The sequence below is a fragment of the Equus caballus genome, chromosome 13 (assembly GCF_041296265.1).
Source record: "Equus caballus isolate H_3958 breed thoroughbred chromosome 13, TB-T2T, whole genome shotgun sequence".
Taxonomy (NCBI): Eukaryota; Metazoa; Chordata; class Mammalia; order Perissodactyla; family Equidae; genus Equus; species Equus caballus.
Window position 1 is genome coordinate 35,980,332 of NC_091696.1, and position 19,068 is coordinate 35,999,399.

A 19,068-nucleotide genomic window follows, 5' to 3' on the forward strand; every position below is an offset into this window, starting at 1 on the left:
AGGCCCCGCCCCCAGGCCGCCAGCCCGCCGGTGCCTAGCAACGACTGGCTGTGATTTGACTCTTAGCCTCGTGCGGCCCCGGGGCCCTGACACTTGGCGGGACTGTCCGACTGGGCTGGACGCTCTTCGCGGAGCGCACCAGGTCAGTGCTGTGACCCGCAGCGATGGCCTCCTGGTTTGGTGGCCTCGGCCTCGGCTCCGGCTTAGGCCATTCCCTGGGGCGAGTGGGCGGCAGTGTGGCTTCCCTCCCCGCACACCTCTCTGACTTCACCAGAGGTGTGCTGAGGAAGGGGACGCAAAAGCTGCCAGACTTCCCCGACTCGGGGAGAAAGGAGACGGAAGCCGTTCAGGCGACCGGACCACCCGAGCAGGAGAGACCGGCAACTCCAGCTCGGAGAGACACCGCAACTCTGCGGGAAACCCTCGAGGAAGGAGACACGAGGCTCGCCTCCCTGCAAGAAGAAGGCAGTCACCTGAGGGAAGAGCTGGAGCCACGGAGACAACGGGCTCGAGCCGCTCCTGTGGTTGACCCAAACACCTTCGACGCCGTGACACAACTAGAATCTGAGGTGTCTCAACTGCAAGGGATCGAAGGTCACCTGGAGGAGGAAACCCAGCATCCTCCAAGGACCACTGAAGAGCAAAAGCAGAGGAAGGCACAACGCCTTCCATCTTGCCGAGAGCAGAAACGGCAAGTGGGCGATCTTAAGGAGGCGCCCGAGCCCATGCATAGAAAACGCGCTCAGCTCTCTTCAGCCGAGGAGGAGGAAAGCGAGACCGCGCAGAACACCACAGAACACATCCAAACCCCGTCGCCCGAGAAGACCCAGCCCGTGCAGACAAAACCTGCTGAGATTTGTCAAGGAGCAAGAGTTGAGGGTCTTCGTCGGCAAAACGGAAGTGAAAATCATGATGTAACCAAAGCTGAAACCGAACCTTTAGGAAAAGGGAGAGAAGCAGCAGAAAGGGAGATGAAACTTGGGACCGAAAAGACGATCCCTCTGACCGAGCAGCTTGAGGAGCCGGACGAAGATGAGACCGGGCCACGAACTCAGACGATCCAGCCGCAAGACTGGGAGAGCCAGGGCCTTCTGGGTTGCCTAGCTTCAGCTGCCCCCGTCCAGGATGCGGGGGGCCTCCAGCAGCAACTGCAAGCCTCTGCTTTGGAAAGGGAACGAGTGTTGGCCGTTTTCGACGAGAAGGTGAGGGAAAACAGCCACCTGAAAAGGGCGTATCACACAATGATGGACCTGCTGGTGGCCAAAGAAGCAGAGCTCGGGAAGCTGCGAGGCGAAAATCAGACACGGCGCCCTCGATCTGACAGCGGCGGTGAGGACATGTTTCGAGAAGCGATCCGGCACTTATCACGCCTCGTCCGAGCCAAAGACATTGAAATCGGTGCCTTAAGCCAGAAATGGCAGACTTTACTCACCATCTGGCAAACATCCAACGCTGGCCATGAGGTTCGGGGCGTGGACGAGAATCAGTTGGAGGAGCTTCTCCGGGAACGGGACACGTTGAAGCAGCGGGTCAACGTGCTGGAGGAGTGGCAGCAGCTGGTGCTGACCGAGGTGCACAATCTGCAGCGGGAGTCATCCCAACTTCAGAAAGAACTCCCACCACTCGAGGCACGGGCCTTAGTGGACAGCGAGGAGAAGTCTCGGCGACAGATGCACTCTGCCGCCCCGTTCCCCCGCTCTCAAGGGGATGCGACCCAACTCCGGCTCTTGGGGAAGAGACTGGCACAGATGCAGCTCAGCCTAGAGCAGCTCTGCAATGCCAAGGAGGTTCTTTTGGGTCCACCTGACCTCACGTCACCACAGCCGCCCGCCGCATCATCGCGGACTTCCGAGGCAGCCGGCTCTCAGGAGGCAATTAAGTCCGAGGCGGTGGGCGAGTCTTCGAAAGGGCCGCCAGCAGAGGTGGAAGCCTTAAGGAGAGCCACGGAGGAAAAAGACGCAGCCATCAGAAGCCTCCAGGAGGAGACTCAGAGACTGTCCGAGGCGATGGCCGCCACCTCAGAACTGGAGAGAGAACGACACGCACAGACGGATTCCGAAATTCAGCGGCTCAAGGAGAAACAAGAGGCTTTACAGAACACGCTGGAGGACAAAGAGCTCTTAATCGAGGCGCAGAGGGAGGAATGCCTTTCTCTGAGGGAAAACCTCACGAGCCAAGTGAGCGAACACGAACTTTTGAGGCAGGCGGTGACAAACCTGAAGGAGAGAATAGTCCATCTGGAAGCGGATGCGTGCTAAGTCAAACAGGAAAATGCAAAGCTGCTGGAAAGGTCCAGGGAGAAGGACACCGAAAACCAAGCCTTACAAGAGACGAATATGCGCCTCTCTATGATGCTGAGGGAGAAGGAATTCGAATGTGTCTCTGTGAAGAAGAAGGCTCTGGCCTTTGAGTGCCTCCTGAGAGAAGAAGAACAGGGCCGGGCTGGGGAATTAAGCCAGCTTTTCAATGCAGTGACCTCCATGCAGGAAAAGAGCATTCTCTTTCAACGGGAGAGAGATGAGGCGGCGCTGGCGCTGAGACAGGAACGAGTGGAAAACTGCGCCCTCCGGGAGGAGGTTCACCTTTTGCGGGACAAGGAAGCGCGCTTAAGCCAGGAGCTGGGGAGGTCTCGGACGCAGGCTTCAGAATGCGAAGACTCGCATCTCCGGGCAGCGCAGCTGGCAGAAGACAGAGCGGCTCAACTCAGGAGGAAAGTCATGGCGCTAGAGGAGAGGCTCCTGTCATCTTCCCACGCCACGCAGAAGGCGAGCCAGCGGGCCGCTGCCCGGGTCGGGTCCCTGCAGGAACAACTGACTGCGGTCACCGAGCAGAAAGAGGAGATTGCCCTCCAGCTTTCCGCCTCCCGGGAAGCAGAGAAGCAGCACGCCGGAGCCCTGGCCAACCTGAAGGTGGTCCTGGCCGAATGGATGCAAAAGGCAGACGGCCTGGAAGGGAAGCTGAGGTCGCTGCAGGGACGGCTGGAGAGAGCGCAAGCCCCCTCGCGCCTGCAGGAGGAGCAGATCGGAGAACTGCAGCGACAAAACGAGGCCCGACAGGAAGTGCTGGAGGACGTCCAAAAGAAGTGGACCAACTTAGTGAGCACCCTGGAAGGAAAAGCAGACAAGGCCCTCCTGAGAAAGCTCTTCACGGACGCCTTGCAAAGCGCCAGACACGAACGCCGGGAAGCGTTCCGACGGATGGGAAGCACCCTGGGTGTGGAAAGGGAGGAAATGGAGCAGTTGCTGCAGGAAGAGCAGGGCGGCCTTACCAGATGGGTGACCCGGCGGCTCGGATCCCACAGTGCCCCTGACATGCCTCGGAGACCCAACCAGCAATCTGAGCTCAAGAGTTCCTTCTCAGAACTTTTTGTGAATTTTCTAGAAACTGAGTCTCAGGGAGCTTCTCCACCACGACAGCTCCCCGCTCAGCCCAGGAAGCATCCCGAAGCACCCGCCAGGAAGAGACTGGCTAAGAACGTGCCGCCTCTTCTGAGAACCGCCCTCGCAGCCGCCCCCAGAAGATCGGACGGCAATCCCTGCTCCCCAGCCGTGTCTCTCATCAACCCACCCGGCCCCGGAACCGGAGGGTCTGGGCACCTTCTTTTAGATGCCGTGACCGACATCGTGCCCACAGGCACACCTTTGCTGCTGCCACCCACCAAGAGTGCTGCCGGGCTGCTCCAAGGCCTGTCCAAGCCCTAGAGGCTCCCCAAGCTGCAGAGGAGAAGACGGCACTTTCAGGAAAGCCGGTCCCCCGCTGCGGGTTCCTTAGCACAAAGTGGCCTTGTGCTAAAGGTCACAGGTTTCTCTGGGGCTTTACTTGAGCTTTCAAAGAAATATCTATGGTTCACGCTTTCAAAAGGGTGTCGCTGCAGGTAGTCACCCAACTTAAAGCGGACGTCACTTCTCGGGAGAGCAGGCGTGGCACGGGTGGGATCGCAGGCTGTGCGCCAAGGATGCTTCCGATTCTGTTTGTCACGCTGTCACTGTCTCTGAGGAGCTGGGGTGGGGGGTGGGGTTGGGGCTGGGAGGTGGGGGGGGTGGGGGCGGGGTGGGGGATGGGGGGTTGGGAAGGGTGGGGGTGGGGGGGTTTATTGAGCTTTCCCTCTGGAAGCAGGAACCTAACTTGCCTTAGTGCTGCAGAATCAGAAAGCGCGCGAGGGCGCCCACTCCCGGGACAGTAGGAAGAAAGGGGAAGGGCATCAACGTGCAACGGGCATCCAAACTTCACAATGAAAGCTTGGTTTCCCCAGGCTCGGTCCTCCTCCTCTTTCCACTGCCTAGGAAACCGCCCTCGGGTGCTCTCCAGCCTCTGGGACAGACAGGAAAACTCCTAAGCACGGGAGGATCTTATTCCCTGACTCGCTTGTGGTTGAAAAGCCAGTCACCAGACCTCAGAGATCTTTTCAAGGGTTTACGAACTGCATCTTGTTGTTTTCCAAAGCAGCAGTCTGTGGTCTGTGATCTGTGGTCCGGATGTACACCAACTGACTGAACCGGCACCTCGCGATGGGCATGGAAGCCGCTTCTGCCCCCAAGCCCATCAGAGGGCCAAGGTCAACCCCCCCTCCGCCCCGTTTCCTCAACAGCCCCTCCGAATCTCCATCGCCTGCCTCAAGCGGGATCGTCTTCATACCGTTCGTTCGGTACCGGAAGAGATCAGAGGCCAGCTAGTCAAGAACTCTCCGTTTCCCGCACCCCCCCCCCAGCCCCCGTTTGAACGTCCCTCTATTTCTCTCCACCCACCCCTCCCCTTTCCCTTTGGTTTTCCAGGAAGAGGGATTCAGCTTGGCAGTTCCAGGGTCCTGGCTCCACGTGGGGTGCCCTGGGAACCATCTGCTCAGCCTCCCCCAAAGATCTCGTTCCCTCAGTTTGCCAGCTGCTTTCTCTTCGGCCCGTCTCTTTCCTTAAGCCGCTGAGCACACCCAAGTCTCTCCCAGCATCCACACCTCTCCTTTCTGCTTCTCCACCACCGCCTTCTCTCTCTACCTTTCACGGCTAAGCTGCTGCCAGAAGACCTCGACGACTCGTCAGTCATCCAGTCATCGCCTCGTCTCTCACCGGCTCCTCGAAAGACTCCCCAAATCTCGTCGCCGTCACGTCCTAGCAAGAGGCCAGTGCACGCCCTTCGGTTCCTTCGTCTTCCTAAACTCTCTGTGGTGTCTGAGGAATGCTGCCCACGTCTTCAGTCTCTGCAAGTTCTCTCCACCCTCTTTCTCTGGGGGATGGCCCCCTCCCCAGGTGCCCTTCCTAACCTCAGACTCCTCTGTCTCACTTTCCTCTGCGGCTTCTCCTCCCGACCACTTCTCAAAGGGTTCTGTTCTCGAAGGCACGGTCTTCAGGGAACAGGAACCCCTCGGGTCTCAGAGCAAGCTCATGCGCTCCTACGATTCGACTCGCCCCCGGATGCCCAGGGCTTCTGAGTGTGTACGACTGACGTCACCCTGCCCATGACTCCACACTGCTTTCTCTGTCTGCTGGACGCACCTCTCAGGATGTCCAAAGGCTTCTCAAAACCGACACGTCCAAAAGGGAGCCCGGTATCCTCCAACAAAACCCTCCCCCTCCTCTTACCTTCCTTTCCTCACCTCAGAAAACCTCTGCCCATCTCATCACCTGAGAGCGAGAGGCCTCAGGTCCATGCTTGAGCTCTCTGTCTCGCCCACTTCGCAGCCTACCGACTCCCAAAGAGAGCCGAGAGCCTTCCCTTCTTTGCCGTCCCCGCTGCTCTGCCGCATGCCTTCCTGTCTCTTGCATGCAACCAGCCCAGTAGACTCCTTACTGATCTTGCTGGCTGGCCTCCAGGCACACTGCCCCCCAGCTCCCCACTTGAATCCATCCTCCACACTGTTGGGAGGTTGACCCAAGAGGAAAACCCTGCCGTTACTGACACGGTGCCCGGCCCCCACAGGGGTGGACGTGGGCAAGAAAGTAACCAAAGTTTCTGAGGTTGTTTTGCAGAACAACAGGAAGACAGCAGATCAGAGAGCAGCTTGATGGCAGCCCCCCGGCCCCCGCCCGACCGGACATCGTGCAGAGGCTTGGACCAGCTGAAATGACGGATCGCCCACTTTCCGCGTCACGGACGGAGATCCTCGGCGTGCAACACGTCGAACCCCACTGACTTCGCAGTTGTGACCCACGAAGAGATACGAGCAACAGTCGCACCTGAGCAGAGGACTCTTCAAGCTTCACCCCCAGCGCTCTCCTGGTCCCACCCCTACCCTGAACCCCAGATAAACGCCCCAACGTTTTGTTTTCCCTTTGAGGAGGCGGGTTTGAGTTTTACTCCCACCTCCTTGTCTGGCCGCCTCTTGATCATAAACCTCTTTCCTTGCTGCAACCCTAACGTCTCACTGATTGGCTTGGCTGCAAAATCGGGTACCTGGAACTGAGTTTGTGTGTGGTCCCATCGCTTCCCTGCTTGAAAGGAATCCAGGGTTCTCCACTGCCTGCAGGCCAAACTGGAGCAGAATCTCCAAGGCCTCGCCCCTGCAGCCTTCCTCCCTGCTCCTCACCCACACGCGGGCCACCCTCCCGCCACGTGCGACTCTCTGCAGACCCCAAACATGTTCTGACTCAAACGACTTCAAGCCCATCGAGCCTAATCGTAGCAGGGTAATTCCTTCAATCCAGTGCACACCGGATGTCTTTAATTTGCCTCTGCCTGACCTAGATGGTGAGGGATGGGTTCCTATCCACCTTAGGTTGATGGGGATTTCCGAACACTGAACAGGTGAGTTCAATGGCAATTTCTTATTCGTTTACACAGGCAGCCTATGGGAGGACACTCTAAACCATGTGGAACCACATAGGAAAGTGCACTTGGGGAGAGAGTAAATAGGCAAGGCAGTGGGGGACAGTCTTTGTAGCAACAGGAGAGTTGTGGTGTCCCCTGGTTCCCACAGGAAGGTGGGACTGGCTCATTTGAATAATTTCACAGGTGAGCAGGGAACTTGAGACCACTACGTGGGGAGCACCCATGCCTGCTCCCTGTGATGAAGGGGTTGTTTGGTGAGGGGATCTTATCTCTGGGAGCTGTGGAGGAGGGGAACTTGCAGGTAGGCCATTTGAGGCCCTCTTCGTTTACCAGGTTTCAAAGCAACACTTCATATGGAATCTTCATCTCAGGCCTCAGTACAGTTGTCTCTCTGATGCCTTGACATCGTGTTACACCCTGGTGATATCTGAGACATTTAAGGAGGAGGAGAAATGATTCCCTGGGAAACAATGTTGGCAGTAGACCAGGAGAGAGAGGGGGTCATCGACAACCTTGAGTGTATGAACTTTCATTGATGTTCACTCGCTTGATCCCAAGAGAATCCCCAAGCAGCCAAAGGTTCTGTGGGAGAGGTGACATCCTGCAGCTCCATCATATTTGGCAATGGAGGGAGGACAGGGGAGGGCACCCCATCTGGCAGGTCGCACATGCCACAGGGCCCAGGTTTGGATCCATCCTGTTGCAAGGAAGGCTTGGTAACCTTCCCGCACTTGGTTTTGTTTTGGGTTGGTTTTTTTTGAGGAACATTAGCCCTGAGCTAACTGCCGCCAATCCTCCTCTTTTTGCTGAGGAAGGTTGGCCCTGAGCTAACATCCGTGCCCATCTTCCTCCACTTTATATGTGGGACCCCTACCACAGCATGGCGTGCCAAGCAGTGCCATGTCTGCACCGTGGATTTGAACCAGCAAATCCCGGGCCCCTGAAGCGGAATGTGTGCACTTAACTGCTGTGCCACTGGGCCGGCCCCATCTTCCAGCACTTGTTGGATGCTACTTCCAGGACTAAAGTGGTAATAGGCAGCTGGGGATGGAGGCTCAGCATCTGGGAGAGATTCTGTTTCCAGAAGAGGCCAGTGCGTGGCCAGTAATTGCTGCTCTAATACCGCAGAATGCAGGGCCAAGGAGGTGGGCTTCTTGCATCAGGAACCCACAGACAACTTACGCACGTCCAGGGTTTTCCAGAGACTCCAGGAAGCATGAGAAGAGGTTGCCGAAGCCTCTTCCCCACAAGAGTCTCTGAGGGCTCTAGTGGGAGGGCCTGTTGATTTTAATTTGGATAGCTCCTAGAGTCCTTTGTTGGAGGGGGTCCCCACTGAAGCTGGGCTCATTTATAAGTCACAGCATAAATGGCCTTAAGTAAAATTTGTAGACAAGGACTATATTGCCTCCAGAAGCAAAAAGGGATTACATGATGTTGGATTGTACGTCCTTCCCAAGTGTGTCAAACAAATGTCCTCGAAGGAGGAGGTCACAAAGGTCATGTCATGCCTGTACTCCTGGAGAAAGGGGGATCCGGTGAAGGTCTTGTCTGCAAAGACTGCCTGTGAGAGCAGAACGGCTTAGGTCCCTGTGGGTAACAAGGCAAAAACATGTCCCCTCAGAGGTGATGGCAAACTGTGGCTGGGAGGATGTTGAAACAGGCTCTGAACAGAGCATATTAACCAAATCTGTAACAGCAAAATATTCAGCCACGTGTAAATGTAGTTGGGCCCAGGAGGTTTAAGTGTACCAGGATTTATTTCCATCAGATACAGTCAGACACAAAGATACAGAAATAACTGTCATGAAGGAAGAAGCTTTCTCTCCTCACAGATTCCGAGCAACAGAAGGCAGTGTACACCATGGGGGGCCACACAGGGCAGCACCAGGGTTGGTCAGGAGACAGAAGGAGTGAGGGGAAAACGTGGGCGAGAGCCTTTCGTGTGGATTCCACGGGAAGGAAGGAGTGAGGCAGGGTGAGCAGGTGTTGGCTTGGCTGGTTTGAATCATTTCAGTGGGCTCAGGGCACAGCAGTGTCCCTGATTGTCTGGTCCCCGTCCCTGGGGTGACGAGGGCAAGGGAAGAGTGGCCCAGAGTGGAAGAGCCTCGGAGAGGAGGGTGTTGAGGGTGTTGCCTCTAGATGATTACGTATGAAAGGATTGCTCAGAGGAGTCATTTACTATCTGTAGCAACTAGTTAACCCTGGCGGGGCAGTTCCTCCAAGGTTGCCGAGGCCTCAGATGTCAAAGCCTTAGATACAGAAACTAGAAAACATGCTCATTTCAGTAGGTATAACCATAATTTCAGCCCTTGTGTAAAGTCTATGAAGGTTTCCGAACTAGGGCATGTTAGCAGATGTTAAAGTTAGTTCAGAAACTATGTTGTGGAGGCACAAAGGCCAGTTAGAACCCTTTACCTTTTTGCCATATAAATTAGTCTAGTAAATTTTCAATTTCTAATTGGGCCAAATTGTGAGCCTTTCTGGAATCAGTTCTTTTGTGTGATTGCTTCCTCTGCATGCATCTAGGTTTCTCTCCTTCATTTATCTTTTGATTGGTTTCTTGGTCACAGGATGTACTTGGGGCTGGGGGAGTGTCTTTCTGCCCTGCTCTTGTTTATCAGTTTTCCCTCCAGAGAGGCTCAGGTCGGGATCATCAGGGTTAGGGCCTCTCTCACAGCAATGGTTGTATCTAAGTCAGGTTTGAATTAACACCCTCACTGTGCCACAGGGGTGCTGTGCATTGTTTTCCTCATAACCCTGAGGATCAGGGTTTTGTGCCACCCCGGCTTAGGTGACAGGGTGCATTGGAGGAGCCCAGGGCCCCCACCATCCAGATGTTGAGGGGTGGAAGCCATCTTCTGCTGCAGCCATACCTTCTCCCCCCTGGGCACTGCTTCCCTCCCTCCACCTTCTCTCTGTACTTATTCCCTCGGGATATTTTTTCCTGGAGAGTCACAGTGTTTGTGTTTCTCCATCCAGTGACATGTGGGCAGACCTTCTGGGTGGTTATGTGGAAAGGAACCAGGTGTCGGGCCTCAAAGACAAGTGTTCTTTTCCTCCAGGGAATGCCAGTCAATCTCCCCAGTGTTGAAGTCCACATCCAGGACGTCATTTTGTCTATGGCCGAGGTGGGGGCCTCAAGCCCCTTGATGACCAGATTAGTCCTTTGGCAAGCTGGTCAGGAACAACGCTAAGCAAAGCCCAAGTGTGCTGGTTAGGGGTTTCGCATTGGGAGAGAAGTAGAATACCAAACGCTCCCCCATAGACACTTGTTTGTTTTGATCTGTGCCTGGGCCATGGGCTCCCATGCTCGTGGACCTTGAAACCCTTATGGGTCTGGAGAGCCCCTGACAGCAGCATGATGAGCAGCAGCACAGGAGATGGCTGAGCTCACTGCCTTTGCCTGAACAGCCCTGACTCTGGAGGGAACCAGGGAGTCATTCTGAAATCTTCCTGGGGTCATGGCCTTCTCCTTTCCTCAAGCCAAACAAGGGGTCATCCCCAGGACTGTGCTGGGGGGACACTTTCCCAAACAGTGTCTCTGTGACCGCCCCAAGCAGCCACTGATGGTCATCATACTAGACACAGTGACTAAGGAGCATCAGCCTGAGATTCAGGAAATGGAACTCAAGCATCCACCAGTTAGGAGGTTGTGTTGTCGCTGCCCTCTGGTAGGAGGCTGGGAGACCACCTGCCAGACACAGGCCACACCTGATGGCACCTCACTCTGGGATAGAGTCAACTAAGAATAGGTCTCGCTTTCTGGGGAAGAATGAGACACTGGGGTGGGGAAGAGATGGCAGCATCCACTTGAGAGAACAGAACATGAGCTAAAGCCCAAGCTGGCTGGCAATGGGCCCTCACTCCCCAGATAGTAACTGCTGCCAATGATCCCAATAGTGAGCAAAGGAGTAGTGAGCACTGCCCACGTGTCCTCAGGTGAAGTTGGGCCATCCTGCTTGTGATGCCAACTGTTTTAGTCACCTCCACTTCACTCCATTGGTGAGAGGGAGATTTCTACCCTAGACTCATGGGGGTGGCTAAACACAGTACACTCGACAGTGGACAGGTGGAATGGACAGCAGTCTTTTAGTTTATCACACATTCTCACAGCCCGGGAGGAGGACAGCACACACCATGCAGGGCCACACGGGGACTGCACTTGGGAGCTGACTGAACAAGCAGGGGTTTGGGTAGTAACAGGACTCTGTGGTAGCAAGAGGGTGAGGTGAGCCCTGGTTCCCACAGGAGGGTGTGATGGGCTTGTTGGAATGATTCTGTGATAGGGAACTGAAGCCTGAGGTCAGGAACAAGCAGGCACTGTGTCTGCTCCCTGTGATGAGAAGGGGTGTTTGGCCAGGGGACGTTATCTGTGGGAGAAGAGGAGTGGGGAATTGCAGTTAGGCCATTTGAGGTCCCTTTGATTTAGCAGATGTCAAGACAGGTCATAATATTGAATCTTAATATCATGCTTTATGTCACAAGAAGTTATTAAAAATAATTCTTGGGTCTGGCCCGATGGTATAGAGGTTAAGTTGGTGCACTCTGCTTCAGTGGCTCAGAATTCACCAGTTCGGATCCCAGACACAGACCTATGCATTGCTTATCAAGCCATGCTGTGGCAGGTGCTCCACATACAAAGTAGAAGAAGATGGTCACAGATGTTAGCTCAGGGCCAATCTTCCTCAAAAAAGAAAATTAAATTAATAAGTAATTCTTCCTAGAAGTGATAATTGAGTTCAGCAACATGCTAGGATAGAAAATAAACATGTAAAAGTCAGTTGTATTTCTATGTACTAGCAATGAACATGTGCACAGGATACCAAAATTAAAAGTACACTTGGGATCACTTATAAAAATAAAAGACTTAGGTGTAAATCCAACAAAACATGTCCAGGACTTGTATGGTGAACTCTACACAACACTGATAATAGCAATGAAACAGCTAAATAAGTGGAGTAAGATACCATGTTCCTGAATTGGAAGATGAAATATAGTAAAGATGTCAATTCTTCGTAACTGTTATACAGATTTAATGCAATAAAAATCCAGTAAATTGGTTTTGTAGCTAGAGACAAAGTAATTCTAAAATTTATATGGAAAGAGAAAGGAATTAAAATAGCTTAAACAACTCTGACAAGGAAGAAGTGGGGAGTAATCGAGCTACTCAGTTTCACAACTTATTATACAGGTACCGTAAGCAAGACTGTGTAATATTTGCAGAGGGATTGACACATAGATCAATGGAACTGAACAAAGAACCCAGATATAGTCCCAACAAATATGCCCCACTGATTTTTGACAAAGGAGCAACAGCAGTTCAATGGAAGAAAGTTGGTCTTCCAAGAGACTAGAGCTACTTAAGGCTTGGGAGCAAATCACAGGTCAAATCTTAGGCAAATGGAAACACGAGGAAGGAAGAAAATGGTTGACTGAGGTACAACCAGGTGGTGATGGAAAGGGAGGGATAGTTGGCACCTAGCTCAGGAGTAAAGTTGCAACTACCAGATGACAGCTTATTTCATCTTTCTGAATTTAGCTGCTTCTGATTGACCATTTCCACAGGCGCTGGTGATTTTCCCGTCAGCTACCACACTCCAAACTCGGGTCACCACTAATTGTGCATACGGTGCCCCAGACTCCATTAGCCTTCCCATTAGCATCATTCTCAGGCTATATGAGATGGCAAGATGGCTCTTAGTAGCTTCAAAGGTACATCCTCCCAGGTTCAAGTCTGGCCAAAAAGAGAGCTCTTCTAGACTTAGTAAGTCCTGGTTTGGTTCAACTCCTTGGATTCGTTCTGATTGGACCTACCTGGTCACCACCCTCCCCCGCCCCAACACACACATATACACACTCCTAAAGTATCACTGGGGTGTTCTGGGTATGATTGCCAGGCCACGGTAAGGTTCTGCCCCCCGTGCGAAGCATGGAGCCTCACATGATACAAGTGGACTGAAAGGAGAGTTTAGTTCTTCAGAATAGACTCTAGCTGTTGTTCGAGAAGAAAGCAATCCTGGACAGACAAGGCAGCAAATGACCACTTAAGCCTGTTGGGGAGAAAGGCCATGGTTCATGCCCAGCTTTCTCTCCCAATATTAGTGTTCACAGGGATCGAAACTCCAGTTTCTCTTTTCTTGACTTTGTCAGAGGAGGCAGATTAGCCGGCAGCCACCTTCTCTGGCTGGGACATTGTTCATGGCTCCCCCAGTACAGTCGCAAACTTGGAGGCATCATGCAGCTTGAGATGGTTAAGCTCACCATTTCCAGACTCTACTGCTATGTCCTAAAGTTTCAGCCCCTTAATCAGGAGCTTAAATGGAATGAGCTGGCCCTGCTTGAGGGAAGCCTTTGGGGTGGCCCCGCAATGAAAAACTGACCAGAGTCCTCTGAATTACCAGTTTTTCTGAATCAGAGGCTCAGCAAAGAACACAAGAATTCTTTGCTCATCGATCAACAGAGGTGTATTGGTGCATCTGCCTCCACCTTCTTCCAGTCCCCCTCAGCCTCCCCATCTAGACCAATGGGATCTATACCTTCTACTGTGTGTTGTTGACACTTCTTACCCACTCACACATGTGGACTGTGTGTGCTGCCGAGCCGGACGACTATACTTGTTCAGTGGCTTGCAATACCCTCTAGGCTGAGGATGAGTCAAAGAAAGTGGTGTATTTCATCTCCTCACCTCTCCCCATAGCTAAACTGCCCCACCTCAGCCTCGCCCAAGGTCATTTCTACTTTGCGTATCAGTGACACCCATTGGTTCCTCCACTGAATGAATAGTAAGCAAGCTTTTAATATCTGATCTCACCCCGAGGGAGACAGGTGTCCTGGGTTTCTGTTGTTGTGGTTGGTTTGTTGGTGTTTTTGCTTGTGTGTGCGCGTGATCTAAGGTTCTTCAGGTCTAAGTCTGTGCTTTCCCTGGTACCCAAGAGGAAATGAAATACACAAGCATACTTCTTTTATTTATTTAGAAAATATTTTACCATAAGTCCAGTACAAAATGCGTTGTGAGCCTCTTCAGTATGCACAATTGTGAAACAAACACAAGTGAGCAGAGCCCAACTTGAGAAATCATTGAGGTGTCTCTGTACTCCTTCCCCATTCCCGTTCTTCGTCGGCCAGTGTCCTACCCTCCCCACTTCCTCAAGGTGACAGATCCTGATTGCTGTTTTTTCCCCCCTCATTCCTTTCCTTTTCTGTGTAGTATTTTTCCTCCATGGATGTGTGTTTCTCTAAACGACATTATTATTGCTTGGTTTGAACTTTACCAGAATGTCCTATTTCTTTCTTTCACTGAATATTCTGTTCCTGAAACTCAGCCACTGATGCTTGTAACCGGTAGCTCTAGTCCGTTTTCACCACTCCCTAGTTTTCCGCACATTCCTTGCTTCACAACAAAGGCGAGCAGGTGTGCAAAGCCCACAGCACAGTTCCCGCCGTGAGTCAGCGCTCAGTCAACATTTGTTGAATGGAACTGAGCGCGGACCGACTGTTAACAGCGACGCTTGGTTCCCCAGGCTGCACCCTCTGTCCTTCGCGCCAGGGCCAAGGATCCTGCCATGGCTCCCGCCCCCAGTGAGCTGCAGTTCTGAAAGTTCTGGGTCAGCCTTAAGAAACTCCGCAGCCTCTCGAGGAACCCGAGGAGGCTGCAGTTCCCCGAGAGCGTAGCGGGGACACTGCGTCCCTGTCAGCGCACCTTCCCGCTCCGCGAAGGTCTGAAGCGTGTGGGCGGGGCCCCAGGAGTTCTCCCAGGAGGTTGTCCCTGTCCCTGTCCGCAGTCCACCGCCGGAGGGGGGGCGGGGCAGCGGCCGGGGAGCGTCCGGGCGGCGGCTGCTGGGCCGCCGTCGTGGGAGGCATCGGTGAGAGCCGCGCGTGCCGAGCCGAGCCCAGCCCGGCGGAGTCGGCCGCGCTCTGCTGCTCTCTCCCGGGCCGGGCTCGTCCGTGGACGCCGCTCCGTGTCCCCGGTGGGCACAGCAGCCCGGGCCCTCCACAGCCACGGCCGGCCGCTAGCCTGAGGAGGCCCTCCTTCAGCTCCCGCTCTTCCTGCTCGCCGGACGCGGACGACCAGGGCGCCTGCGAAGACGATTCCGTCTGGGAGAGGTACCCGGGGGCGTGGGCCTGGGGGCTGGTGGGAGGCGAGCGTGTACCCGAGGAGCAGGCTTGTGCGCCGAGAGGTGCCCGTCAGGTCGCGGGACAGCTGTGCGGCGCGCGGAGCGAGGGGGTCTCTTCGTGCGCTTCACGCGTTCGTGGAACGGGCGGTGTGTGCCGGGCACGGGGCCCGCCTGGGGACGCGGTGCCCGGGAGTCGGGCGCTGAAGCGGCCCCCGTGGTCTTGGCTTCTCGGAAGGACAGACGCGAAGTCGGTAAGGACACTGGTGTCGATGCGTTCTGAGGAGGGCAGGTCTCCCCCTTTTAGAGGATACGTGCCATTGGGGGTTTTCATGAAGCCTGTTGTGCGCCTGAAGCTCAGGCCGGCTCAGGGGAAGCGGCCTGTCGAGGGCCGCATAATATTTGTGTGCAGAGCCAGCGCTTTCCAAAGCCCTTGACTGTGCGGAAGTCTACCCGTTAGGGGTGCCATGGGGGCTGTCCGGGGAGCACTGTGAGCACAGGTAGGTGTCCCACACTTGAAAGTATGGAAAAGAAAGCGTGAGGCTCGAGGGTGCTCCCGTTCGTCCCGTCCTTCCACAGAAAGTCTGGAGAGTTGACTTTGTGACAAGTCCTTCCTCTCCTCTGGTCGGTGCGTGTTCAGTGGTCTGGACACTTGGTGAGCAAGACTGACGTGGTGTTTGACGTACTGGACCTCACAGCCTAGTTGGAAAGGACAGATAGGCAGCAACTAATTACCTATGAGATACGTAAAAACAATTTTGTGTTGAGTGCTGAGAAATACAGCATTTACTGTTCGACTTTGTGACTTACGCAGTGATGTTTAAGCTGAGAGCAGATGCCTAAAAGAAAAGGAGGACTTGTGCAGGAGAGTGTTCGGACAGGGCAAGGGAGGAGTATGGCCTTGTCAGAGGAGCTGAAAGCGTGCCCTGGAAACTGGGGCCGCGTAGGGACTGTAGGGTGGGGAAAACAAAACTTTTCGATTAAGGCTGGTGCTTTCTATAGGTTTTTGGAGACCAAGCATGGTGATTTGGAACATGAACTCTGGAGCCAGACTCTGTCACATGGGTCCTAGCTCTGCCACCTACGGGCTGTGTGAACTTGGGCAAGTTACTGTACCCTTCTGTGTTGCATTCATGGGAGGAGATGAGTTCAGAGTCTGCTTACACTGCCATCTTGACAAGATCCGCCACTCCTACACTTCTGTTACTTCTGTTTTCATTTTCTCCCTCCTTTGGTACAGAGCCCATCTGGGGACCCTGCTGAGCTTATCTGTCTCATGGGGGTTGTGGGGATTAAATGTAGAGTGCTTCCAACAATACTTGGCACACAGTAGGTGTTCAGGTTTGGTAGTTATTGTCATGACCACCACCCCCATCATCATCAAAGCATCATCATCGCCATCACCATCACCATCATCATCATCATCATGGCCTCATGCTATCACTCCTACAGTCTGATAGTTAGGACTCTTCAGATTGGATATACTAGATTTATGCCTAATAATTCCACTTGTTTCAGCAGATATCTGTTGAGTGCTTACCATGATAGCTAAATTCTCCCCACTCCCCATTCTCTCGTCTCCTTATCTTCCCCATCGTGCTGCGACCCTAAGTCAGCTCTCCACTCTTAATTTTTTTAACAATGACCCCCCAAAGCCTCACAGTGTCCTTGAAATTACCACTCCATAGTCGCCAGCCTCCTCTATTTCCTCAGCCTCTTCTTAGCCCTTCCCTCCCTCTCTTTGCCTTGGCCCTGGCCCTGCCTATGGAATATCCTTTTCTTGAAGCCCTGTCAAGTGGTGCCTGCAGATCTCAGGATTAGGGGGTATGTGATTTATGTCCTCTCTGCTCTTTGTCCTCCCACACCATTTCTTTGAGATCCATAGTCCCCAGCTGGAGCACCCTCTCCTCCTCATTACTCTTTTCTGCCTAGGTAGTCCCCTATTTCATTGAAGACTTGATCGCCTGGCCCACAGCTTTCCTCTCTGCCTCAATTCTTGCTGTCATCCTGGTTGACTTCAGTGTGCATGCGGAGGACTGAGCCTGCACACGGGGTACTCATTTTCTTCAATACCTCATCTGTACTGCTGACCTCTTCTCATCCACCTGTCCCCATTCCCACCATAATACCCTGGATTTGCATCCTGATGCTGCACCACCTCACAAATGAGCAGTGCAGCACCCTCCAGCCCTGATCTCTTCTTTCCAGCTTGCTTGGTCACTTAATTCAGCTGTGCCCTCAGCATATTTTTCCTCAGGCCCTCCATGGTGTACTCTATCCTTTAGATGCTTCCTCTATGCTGTTACCTCTCAGTTGAGCTTGGACTTCATAGTCCATCCATGATTAATTCTCTTGGCAGTGCCTTCCTCTCCCTTGCCCTTCAGTCCCAGTAAACCCAAAACCAAACTACCCATTTTTGTCTTGAGTACTGGAGATAGGACTCAGATCAGGGCAGCTGGGTACTGTTTTGAATTCGTGTCACCCCACCTCACCTGTGCCCTCACAGAGCCTGACCATTCTAGTATGATTCTCTTGTCAAGTCACTCTCCCATGCTCCAGAATATTTAACTCAGACATTTTCCACAAACTTCTGATTTACTCCCCCCAACCCTTCATTCTCAAGATAATATGGGTGATGTTTTGAGTATGCTTAACATAGAAAATAGAAGCCTTCAGATTGGAACTCCATTCACTTCCTCCAAGAAACTTAACCAACCTATCCTACTGTTAGAGTTGCAATGTCCTCCAGCAAAGACCACCAGAAATACATCAGTAGGTAAACCAGTTGGGTTTAATTACTCTTTGTAATGAGGGAGGCCTCACATCATGGGGAACTCTGGGGCCTATCAGGATGAGGGCGTTAGAAAGAACTTACAGGATTTGGGCTTTGGTTGGATAGTTTGGGGAGGGTTCAAGGAAGCAGGGATTTGCTCTGGACTGGGTGCTGATGGGAGGCAGGGACAATTCTGTGATTGTGTAGCTCAATCAATCCTTTCTAGAAGGAGTTGTGACTAGAGTGAGACAAACGCTGTAATTCATAAAGAAGCCACAGTTGCTCGCTTCAGGCAGGAGAGAGGGATGTTTGGTATTTTCTGGATGGCATGACGGCCTTGTGTTTGTCTGTTTAGGCAAAACGATGAAGTGGTCTTGTTTTGTCTCACGTCATCCCTGTTGCAGCATGACGTTGTGCTGGTGTCTGTGAGAAGTTTATGTCCGACAGGTGACCGGCATGGCTTGTGTGAGCACGAGGCCGGCTTCTAACAACAGGAAAGCCTGGCTCATGGTACCGGACCAGCTCCTGGATGTCAGCACTGCTTTTCTTCTTTTCACAGAGGAGGAAGTGAGTTTTAAAAAGATAAATAGGTGTTTGCCAGGCAGGAGAAAACAGCATGAGCTAAACAGGATGCAGATCGAAGCAGAATACTGGGTTAGGGGACGTTGACATCGGGTGGGGGAATGGGTGGCAAGAGAGAATTCCATTGAGGTTGTGGGAGAATGAGATGTAGAAGGTGTCAAGGCTAATGGAAGGTCGTGAGGGGTTTTAAGTGGAAGAACTGACATGATCTGGTGTGTGTTGTAGAAAACTCCCAGCAGCCGTGGGGGAGATGGGTGGTGACAGAGGGAAGGTCTGTGCTCTTTTCCGTCCCCACCGCTGCAGCCCTTGCTCAGGTCTGTTCTCTCACCTGGTCTATTGCACCACGTCCTTGTTGATGGATCTGCTTCTGGTCTAACCCCCTCCCCCAGCCCAGTGATCATGCTGTGGCCAGGGTGATTTAGCAGAATCACAAATCTTATCCTATCACTTTGTCAGTTACAACCTTTGATGCCCCATCAGCCATGAGGTAAAAACCTACAGGACGTTGCATGACACACCACACCTTTCATCATCTGATCGTGCCACCTGGATACCCATTGCCAATTGGGAAGATCCATTAGGATGTCTCAGAATGATCTCAAATTCATTATTTCCAAGACTGTGCTCTCGCATCATCTTCGCGTGTTCTCCTCCTTGTCACCCCACCCCAAAACCCAGTGAATGGGGCCGTTGTTCATTCAGTTCCCAAGTACCAAATGTAGGAGTCAGCTTGGAACTGCCCTTTGGTGTACCACCTTATGTGATCAATCACCCAGACCTGTTGATTTTATTTGTTCGATATTTCTGGAATCTACCTCCTTTTCTCCACCTCTGCTTCTGCCA

General features: G+C 53.1%; 1 long non-coding RNA gene across 1 annotated transcript; it reads left to right on the plus strand.

The window, feature by feature from the left end:
• The first annotated feature begins 4,283 nt into the window (after positions 1-4,283).
• Positions 4,284-6,342, plus strand: LOC138917004 (uncharacterized). The gene is made up of 3 exons (XR_011424311.1): positions 4,284-5,240; positions 5,329-5,539; positions 5,961-6,342. It is a non-coding gene; the product is annotated as an uncharacterized lncRNA (long non-coding RNA).
• The last annotated feature ends 12,726 nt before the right edge of the window (positions 6,343-19,068 follow it).